The sequence below is a fragment of the Haliaeetus albicilla genome, chromosome 5 (assembly GCF_947461875.1).
Source record: "Haliaeetus albicilla chromosome 5, bHalAlb1.1, whole genome shotgun sequence".
Taxonomy (NCBI): Eukaryota; Metazoa; Chordata; class Aves; order Accipitriformes; family Accipitridae; genus Haliaeetus; species Haliaeetus albicilla.
The window spans coordinates 24,858,331-24,865,843 of NC_091487.1; the positions used below are offsets into that span (position 1 = coordinate 24,858,331).

Here is a 7,513-nt window from a genome sequence, read left to right on the forward strand (position 1 = left end):
AAATAAATTTAAAGAGTAAGCAAAAGACAAGTCACCTGCAAAGCACCAGAGTCAGTGCCCTTAGGTAGGAGAATTACATCACTCCCTGTCTGAATGATGTTTTCTTTTAAATTACAAAGCAGGTGGATTTTTTTTTGACAGAAAAAGGAAAAAAAAAAACCAAAACCAACACCACAGTGGTTATTTCACATATATCTTGCATGAAGAAAGCATTGAACCAACCTTTAAGGTCACTGACTGCCTGAAAACCCACAGCAGTCGCTCACGGTGGAAGTTTTCAGGCAAGACGGCTACTAAATCATTAATACAAACAAATGGAAGGCGGGGAAGAAAGGCACTACTGTAATAGATCCGAAGACTTGGAAGAGGAAAAAAATATTAAAGGAAAAAAAACTTTCATCTTCAGCCTCTCTTCTTTCCTCATTAATAATTTTTCTAAAAAGAAATCCTTAAGCTTCAGTCAAACAGTAGGCTCTCTCTAAGCGTCTCCCTGCCGTAACTCAGCGTAGCATCTTCTTCTTTTTCGCGAGGCCCCCCCTATTTTCCACTCCGAAAAGCCCCGCCGTGGGAATTGTGATTTCCCAAAAAGTCGGGCAAAAAGAGCCGGGGCCGGAGCGTCGCAGGGGGTCGGTGCGCGCTCAGCCCCGCCGGGGCAGCGGGGAACGGGGAGAGGGAATAAAACGATCCGAGATAGTTGTCGCGAGGGGGGTCAGGAGAAACCCACCCGCGGAGCTCGGGAGCGGCGGCGCCCAGCGCCCGCCGGGCGGGCAGTCCCCGCCGATCCGTGCCGTGCCGCCCCCCGCCCGCCGCCCCCTCTCACCTCCGCAGCCGGGCGGCCGCCGGCCGCCGCGCCAACTCGCGGCTCGCCTCCGCTGCGGGGCAGGGGGCTCCAGCGTGGCCCCAGCCGCGGAGGCGCGCGGGGGTCCCGGGAAGGCTGGGCTGGGCTGGCCGCGCCGAGCCGTGCCGTGCCGAGCCGAGCCAGCCGCGGGCGGCCGCGGGCGGAGCTGCGCAGGGCTGAGCGCGCCGCGGTGCCGGAGCAGCCCGAGCCCCGCGCACGCCGCCGCCGCCGCCGCCCCCTGCCGCCGCGCCCGCCCGGCCCGGCCCCGGCTTTTAAAGAGACCGCGGGCCCGCGCCCCCGGCCCCCCGACACGGTCCGCCCGGCCGCGGCAGCGGGCACGGGCACGGCCCCGGGCAAGGGCAGCAACGCTCCGCCGGGCTTCTCCTCCCGCGCTTGCGGCGGGGCCGCCGCCTGCTCCCGGGAACGGGTTGGAGGCTTTCCTTCTGCCTCCGGCCCCGGCAGCGTCTCGTTCCTCGAGCGCTGCCTCAGCGGGCCGGCAGAGCGAGGGGTTATTTTTTGCGCCTCTGGTCCCAGCAAGGAGAGGGGGAAGATACGGCTTATTTTTACCTTCCAGCGTTTGCCGACGCTACCCAAGCCAGCAGGCACCTGCCATCTGAGCAGGAGGTAACGCCTTGCCTTCCTCAGACGCTCACCTCTGTGATCCCCCCAAAACTCTTAAAAGTTCACAAAGATTCTTCCCTTCTAGCTCAGCGTTTGACCCAAACCTACTGGGTATTTCAACTCAGTTGATACACTGCCCATTTCATTTAAACCAGCCACTGCATTTCCTTGTTACCTTGCACAAATCTCTCAAACTTTTTATCCACTCGTTTCCTCACTTGTAAAAGTAGAGACAACGGCACCGACAGACACCATCGACTGTGCTGGGGTCAGCATTGCATTCAGAGTGTATATCCTAAATATTGATATTTATCATTTTATCACCATTAGCACTTAGCACAGTAAACAACATAATTCAGAGCGCCTTCTGTAGGGAACGTCTATGTGAAGATTTTTAATGTGTTATCATGCTGGAAGTCCACCTCAAAGACGTCTAGCAGGCAGGAACATTATGCACATGAAGCGCACGCAAAACCAAAAGTGAGAAATCAAACCTTCTGGCCCCTCTCTCCAGACCCTATGATCTTGTAAAATTTGCGTATGATGCTCATACTGCAATGCCAGACACTTAGAAATGCATTTGCCCTGGGGACAGACTAGAAAGCTATTTGCCTTTCCTTCCCCTTCTGATCATGTATTCAAAGGTTTTTTGTCTTTTTCTGCATTTTGCAAAGCAGACAGCCTACTCACAGCACTCAATAAATAATAAATAATAATTATTTTATACAGTATGCATTGATCACTTTGCCCACTATCAAAATGCAGCTGTGTCTGAGGTGGATAATAGTCACACAGAAACACTAAATAATAGTTTCAAGTAGTATTAGGAGCCCCCTGGGAAGTTTCTCTGGGAAACACAGTCCTTCACATCCCCTAACAAATTCAGATACATGCACAGAGAAGATAATGGAGACCTATTTCAACAAGGTGACAACGGTCCAGCAAAGAGGCATCTTCCTGACTCAAAATCAGCATCCCAAGAACAAGAATTTATCCCTTTAAATGTCTGCGCAAAGGCAGGTTATTGTTAAGCTTCCTGTTTTATACGGACAATGTAACAGCAGTGAGAACTATCAATCCCTCCTCAGGGCATGGGATTAGATCCTGGTCTCAGTTACTGTGAAGAAAATCAGGTATTACTTCATTTACTTCAGTAGTTAACTCCCGATTTAAAACGTGCAACTGGCAATAAAATCTGGCTTCTAGTACTTTTCTTCCCCTGCTGATAGTTCTGGCAATCTAGCATTTTGTAGCTTGCAGTTTATCAAAGTAATGATTTGATGAGGTAGTCATCTGAAACCGTACCACTTCTGGCCCTTCACTCTCCAAGGTCTTCTAAGACCACATACGTACTTGCATAACATTTTGATCTGGCTGCCTATCACCCGAGCATCTTCCATGTAAAATCAGCAACAACAGCACAGTCTCCACTTCTAGTTCCAACCTAAACCTCTGTAGTTTGGCAGACAGAACACGGCACATACCCTGAGAGAAAAAACAAACTATCAATGGGAGCTTGTAGCCAGCTTAATCATGAAGGGTAAAGTGAGCCCAAGAAGATTTGGGGAAAACAAGCTAGTTTTCATGCACACACTATTCTTTCAACTCGAAAAAGAAAAACCTAGGACCCTCACATATGAAATGTTTATAAATCAGAAAGAGGGATAGAAGACTTCATCTAAGTGAGCAGCTTCTATTCAGAGTGCTATATATGAACCAAGGAAGATAACTACTTTGAAAAAATCTTACTGTGCATAACTCGGACACATGGAACTCTAATTCTGAAAAACTGTTACAGTTAGGCACCAAAATAGCACACATCATTTTATAAATAGGTAGAGAGTACTGAGAAAATATTGAAAGAGTAGGGAAGTTTCTTTAAGGTTGCAAGGCACATCTTTGCCAGGGTGTGGACCAAAACAGAGGCAAGAAGAAAGCAGTGCAGTACAAGGAGAAGTTCTTTGCCCAGCAAGCAATACTCTAATTACTCAACAGGGGAGTAGATTTTTCTGACTAATTCCTCCAATTCTTTCTTTCACATCTCTAGCTCTAACCCTGCAGTTTGCAAACAAGTTGTAAGGAGAGGAAGGAAAAAAAATCATTACCCCAATGAGCTCTGGCACCAGCCCCCTCTAATACTGCTCCCCTTCCTGGCCTATGCCACTGCATTATGGTGAGACTTCTAAAAATGTATGACATGCTCTAGATAAAGTATTTTGTCCCCATCTATAAGATGATCAGTAGATGGACCAGCCTTTTCTGGTGTCTTCATTAAGAAAACAGCCAGTTCTCTTTCCAACAATCCTTGTAAATTAGCAGTGGCACAGATTTATACACCTGGGTACCTGGCCACTCCCTCCTGACATAGGCACTGAGGTCTCTGCTCCCACCACCGGAGAGAAGAGGCAAAGGCAAGAATAGATAGGCATAGACAACATGTTATCTTCTTTTGCTTGCTCCCTTTAGAATAAATTTCCAAAACTTTTTACCAAGCTCATGTGCTTGTTTTAACTAAAAGACATAGTGCTGTCGATAAACGGGGGCAATTCAGTTGGTACAATTTTCAGTAAGTTGCTACTTGGAACTGTTCATTTTCAAGGTGGTACTTCTGCTCCGAAATCTGAGCTTCCTAATTCAGGGCAGCAGCTGTAGTACCCACAAAACACAGCTTTTGCTTACATCTTGCTAGAAGAGCAAGCTGGGTCACAGGAGCTACCTAACTCCCTGATGGCAGTGGAAACTGTACATGCCATTATCATCAGTTCCTGGTCCCCCCCTTTTCTGTTAAGCAGGGGTGATGAGAATAGGGATCAGAGCCTGGAAAAGGCTCGGAAGACAGAACAGGCAAGAGTTAGAGGCATTATCCATCATGCCAGGATGTCCAAATGCTGTAATGCAAGATCTAGAAGATTCCATCTAAACTAATACCCCAAGTATGGCAGCAGGGGATGGGAAGAGAGGCTGCACTGTAATACTCTCCCAGAGAGTAAAATCTCCTGGGCTTTTGCCTTAGGTTCTCTGAATGGCATTCACCAAATTCTTGAAATCAAGCATTTGTATGGTACTCATTTAATAGAAATGAGGCTGAAGGGGAATTTGCCATTGAAACAGTGGCAGGGAAGTCTGTGCAACAAGGCAAGAATGCAATTTATCTCTCTGGCTTCTTCTTTTTTTTTTTTTTTTTTTTTTTTTGCCATGTTAGCACTTTCAGTGTCTTTTTGCCCAGAAGTTAATACCCAAGGTGAATTTAGAAACTGCAGTCCAAACTGCGATCAGATCATCTTGGTTGTGCCAAACGAAGCTGATCTTATCTCACTGGTGACCTTATCCTACTTGAGAGAGCAAAACTCATTACAATAATAAGAAATAACAGAGATGGGAAAAGAGTAATCATGACAGCACCTGGTCAGAACTCCCTTCACCATCATTTCAGAGGATTAGTTCTAAGCCCTTCTCCTGCAAACATTATTTTTCACTCCAGTGGGAGGTTCAACCTCCAAAGTTATTCTGGCCACTTGCAGGACGTATCTGTTTATTCTTGATTTACAGACCTTCTCTTCCTCCTAGAATGTTCCGCTGCATTTATTTAATAGCTACAGAGAAACTCTACAGAGGGTATACAGGAGCAATTTTCTGAGCACTGGTTTGTTTAGCTGAGTGTACAGGGGACAGAAACTATGTAGACACGCATTTGAGTGTGCGGCAGTGTATGAATAGGAGAGCATGTGCCAAAAAACCTGATGTGTGTACCCAGGCATGTAAGGGTGAACCCATTCAGATGACAGGATTCCTTGTAGGAAGAGTGCATAAGAGGACTTAAGTAAGAGTGGTGTGTGTGCAAATGCTGCAGGAGCACATTCAGGGCAAGGCATGTAGGGAAAGGGAGTATGTTTCATTGTATCAGCTCATACATTTGGGAAAAAAATGAAGCAAGCCCTTCTCCAAGTCTCATACAGTGTTTTCCTCTATCTTTAAGAGCATCATTGTGAAAGGGTGTCTTGTTCGTGTGTATTTATAGTTAGGAATACATAAGCATAGCAACAACAGATAAGACAGATGTGCACACACACTTGAGTGTGCAAGGGAAGAAAAAAAAAAAAGAGAGCTGTACAGTCTTTCATCCAGCAATATAAAATTTGATGGTTGTCACATTGACTTTATGACCTCCACTACCAGATATTAGACACTTACCCATACCTCATTCTAAGACAGACAGTCTAAGACAGAAAACCATCCATTACTAACTCTCAGTGTCAACAATCCCACTGTGACCCTGACTCAGTGCTGGCCCAAAAGGAAGAGAACCATTTCTGCAGGTAGCATCCAGTGAAATGGTCAAAACCAAAGCCACAGTTCGGAGTTAACACACAAACATTCCAAGTACTTCCACTAGTTTTGAACTCCATCCTTTCTTGTTTCTTGAGTCTTCTAACTCCACGGGATCACTCCAGTTTCTGAGATGTCATCAGCCCCCTCTGCAGTAAGACTCAGCAGATCCTTATTCTTTACTACCTCCTCCACTTGAACTCTGCCTCCTCTTCTTGTTTCTGAATCCTCAGATGGAGCCGTGAAAATGAACCAATGACATCACAGTGTGCTTCCCTGGCAACAAATACCATGTCATACCTGCTTGTCCATCAGCAGGGTTGGGTAAGAATAGGAATTGATGAGTACTAAAAGAGCAAGAGCATGGAAAGACATGCAATCAGAGAAGCTGGATTTAACACAAGTGAAAGATAAACGTTTGTTTAATAAAATGCTCAGATAATGCATCCACAGGAGCTACTCCTTGAAGAGCTCCAGCAACTCAAGTAAGATTAAATATTATTTCCACTTTGCCCTTGATCCCTTCAGCGACCCTGAAGTACAGACACCTTGATTCCTCAAGACCAGTGGTACAAGACAGGAACATTTCCTGCTGTAACCACTAGATAACACTTCTAACAATGTAGGAAACACAGGCAGTTTGGGGTTTTGTATCTAGTCTTGTGTTCATTGTTCAGGATCAACCCCTAGCAATCTCACGTCAAACACTCACCTGTAGCTGGCTGCTTATCCACACAAGACAGAAACCCTCCCGAGCCAAGAAGAGCAGGTGGAATAAGGATATCAGGGCAGAACAACAGCATCAGAGCAGGACAAGACAGGTTGCCCTCTCCTCTCACAAAGCAGCCCCCTCACACCCACTACAGCACCCATCTCATGACTAAGCTCAGATCTGCTCCACAGTCACTGAAGTGTAGGTTTCCCCAGCAGAATTTCTTTTATCCCATGAGCTCCTCAAAGATGCTCGCAGGCATTTTTTGTAACTAACTGATCAGTTGGGAAGCTCTCAGGACAAGGAACAACCGCTGCAGCCAGTGCCCTTCTAATGGTTGGGCTATCTCGTTTTAAAACCTTATGCACCATTTTGGATAAACAAGATAAAATGAAACAATCTGTTATTTTCTCTACTCACGTGCCAGACAAACACAGTGCCAAAGATTGTTCTGTCCATGGGAGGAAGTAATTCTCATTCACAATCAGATGGCAATAAACGTCTTTGTTTTGCATGAGTCTATAACTTGAAGATTTAAGGTGAGATGGGGAACCCCAAACAGGAGTCTAATAAAACTGGGGTGAGGAGGAAAAATTGTCTTCCTGCTGCTATAAACACTGGGGGTGGGAATTTTCTAGCATAAGCAAAATCCTCCAGGGAGCCTAAAAGAGCAAAACATACCTTCTTTCCACTTGGTGAACACTATTTTTGACAAAAAACTTTTAGTCTGTGTTTAATGATAGGTGCGGCGTATCTCCAGGGCAAGCTTAAAGCATTGCTTTTGACCTTTAAAGCACTATATGCTCCTTTTTCAAAGTTAATAGGCATTAGATATCCATGCTATTTAAGTACTTTCTGAAAATCCTACTGGGTACCTATCTCAGAAAAAAACAACCCTAACTGAGTTTTGAAAACCCAACTCTAAGTGGCTTGGATCTCATCACCTGTTTTCTCAAAGGAGGTTAAGCCAATACTGACTCCCAACCACACAAGCCTGACCATAATGAACTGGCAGC

General features: G+C 45.9%; 1 protein-coding gene across 31 annotated transcripts in view; it reads right to left on the reverse strand.

Annotated features, from left to right (window-relative positions):
• The window catches only part of NRXN3 (neurexin 3), a 1,027,863-nt gene extending 1,026,801 nt beyond the window's left edge, over window positions 1–1,062 (reverse strand). For 18 of the 31 annotated variants that reach the window (XM_069783742.1, XM_069783747.1, XM_069783734.1 and 15 more), the window contains exon 1: window positions 821–1,061. The gene's annotated coding sequence lies outside the window, so the exon portion shown is untranslated. Of the gene's footprint in view, window positions 1–222; window positions 800–820 lie in introns of those variants that run through there. The other 13 variants (XR_011324711.1, XR_011324710.1, XM_069783753.1 and 10 more) reach the window with 2 other exon arrangements.
• Window positions 1,063–7,513: the final 6,451 nt, after the last annotated feature.